Below are 2,784 nucleotides of genomic sequence, written 5' to 3'. Positions count from 1 at the left end.
TAGAAACACAAGATTGTAGATATCTTCCAAGATTTGTTAGAAACACAAGATTGTAGATATCTTCCAAGATTTGTTAGAAACACAAGATTGTAGATATCTTCCAAGATTTGTCAGAAACACAAGATTGTAAATATCTTCCAAGATTTGTTAGAAACACAAGATTGTAGATATCTTTCAAGATTTGTTAGAAACACAAGATTGTAGATATCTTCCAAGATTTGATAGAAACACAAGATTGTAGATATCTTTCAAGATTTGTTAGAAACACAAGATTGTAGATGTCTTCCAAGATTTGTTAGAAACACCAGATTGTAGATATCTTTCAAGATTTGTTAGAAACACATGATTGTAGATATCTTCCAAGATTTTCAGAAACACAAGATTGTAGATACCTTTCAAGATTTGTTAGAAACACAAGATTGTAGATATCTTCCAAGATTTGTTAGAAACACAAGATTGTAGATGTCTTCCAAGATTTGTTAGAAACACAAGATTGTAGATATCTTCCAAGATTTGTTAGAAACACAAGATTGTAGATGTCTTCCAAGATTTGTTAGAAACACATGATTGTAGAAGACATCTACAATCATGTGTTTCTAACAAATCTTGAAAGATATCTACAATCTGGTGTTTCTAACAAATCTTGGAAGACATCTACAATCATGTGTTTCTAACAAATCTTGGAAGACAATCTTCCAAGATTTGTAAGAAACACAAGATTGTAGATATCTTCCAAGATTTGTTAGAAACACAAGATTGTAGATGTCTTCCAAGATTTGTTAGAAACACAAGATTGTAGATATCTTTCAAGATTTGTTAGAAACACAAGATTGTAGATGTCTTTCAAGATTTGTTAGAAACACAAGACTGTAAATATCTTCTAAGATTTGTTAGAAACACAAGATTGTAAATATCTTTCAAGATTTGCTAGAAACACAAGATTGTAGATATCTTCCAAGATTTGTTAGAAACACAAGATTGTAGATGTCTTCCAAGATTTGTTAGAAACACAAGATTGTAGATGTCTTCCAAGAATTTTTGCTTTAGCACACAGTAATCACAACTGGTTAGTGGCTCAGAAGAACAACAATGAAGATAATATCCAATAAAGATATAAAAGTCTATAAATGCACAAATGTTTTTTCTGAAATTCGTAAATCCTCATGCTAGTGATAAATTCTGAAATAAAAACTTTTATGTTAAAGAGAAGTTAGCCACAAACACAGAAATAACAGGAAAAATTAAAAGTTAGAGCTTGGATGAATTATATTCTTCAGTTTCTGTTACATCTGTTTTCAAGTACTGCTTGAATAATGAAAGAAATATTTCCATGCATACCTTTTCATTTGCTGCCCACAAAACCTTTGTTCCTGTTAATACCAAGTGGGGTTGAATAACTTTAATCAGCGAAAAGCTTATGTAATTCCTAAGTAACAGAAAAGCAAAACAAAACTATTTCCAGCTTTATCAAATACATTTAATTCAAAAGTCAGAAAATGTAAACACTACTTTATAATAAGTCAGATTTTATATGGGTAATGAATCATTTTTTTTCCCGTTAAAGATCCTACAGCTACAACAACTTATAATGAGCTCGGAACAAATTAATGCACAATACTACTAGCCCCATCTTACGGCAGTCTCTCACACTAATCTTGAAAATTGAAAATATATTCACCAACATGTGTCGTTTTAATTAACAGGTACTCTGAAACCAATCTTATAAACAAGAAATAAAACCATTTGTTGCAAAAATTAGCCTAGCTTATGTCTTAAAGCCTGTGAGTAGGTCTTTAATAGTGATTCTTTTGTGCTGTATTTAAAAGAGTAAGGTTTCTCACACAGGATCAAAGTTCTACAAGGTGACCAACTCAATTAACCAAAAGAAAAAGTGTGAATATAAAAATTTCACACACTACGAGTCTGCTGCATTATAATATATGTATTAACCAAATGGTACTTTGTGAATATAGTGTAGTTTAAGCTGGTTTTATTACATCCAAAAAACACAAATGTGCAAATACAAAAAATATCTTAGCAACAACAATTTACACAAAGAAATCAAAAGAGAAGTTTTAGATAATTAAAATATTAAACAAGTATTTGAATAGTTTGAGAAAACTTAAAACTGAAGATAAATGTAATACTGTCTAATCCACTTTAATTTACTAAAATTACTAACCAAATGAAGATTTTATCTTCCGTTAGGCCTAAAAGAGCTCCTTCCAACTGATCAATACCTAACAGACAAGATAACGTTGGTTCTATTTTTCCTAAGCATCTTGTCATCAGCAGTTCAGATTGTTCCAAAACATGGCCAGAGACAGTGTGTACTTGAACATCCGACATACAAATTGTGTTTGAAGATGAAGCGAAGAACAGACCTTTCAGTCCACAACAAAGAAAGTTCTTCCACATGGGACTAAGTAGTCAGTAAAAAATAACACATGGGATTAAGTAGAGCACGAAGCCAGCAAGAAATAAATTACTTAAAATTCTATAAAAAAAACTTAACTATTTTCATGTTCAGTGCGTAAAATACCCATTTACTGATAAAAAGTTTTGTTAACTAGTATATCATTCTTATATATACATATTGTTGCGTCATCGAGGTCACGTGACTGGTGTGGCGCCCTCTAGTTTCTAGAACTATCTTGTTCTTTCAGGAATGCTCTAGTATTTGCTAGATAGGGTAGTCTGGTATATAAAAGAGGGGAATGTAATGTGTGGGCAGATAGTGAGTAATTGAACTGCAGTCAGAAGTATTGTAGACGTTCGTGTTAC

Source organism: Limulus polyphemus, unplaced genomic scaffold, assembly GCF_000517525.1.
Source record: "Limulus polyphemus unplaced genomic scaffold, Limulus_polyphemus-2.1.2 Scaffold4995, whole genome shotgun sequence".
Lineage (NCBI taxonomy): Eukaryota > Metazoa > Arthropoda > Merostomata > Xiphosura > Limulidae > Limulus > Limulus polyphemus.
The sequence above is the reverse complement of the archived record's forward strand: the minus strand, read 5'-3'. Positions refer to the sequence as shown.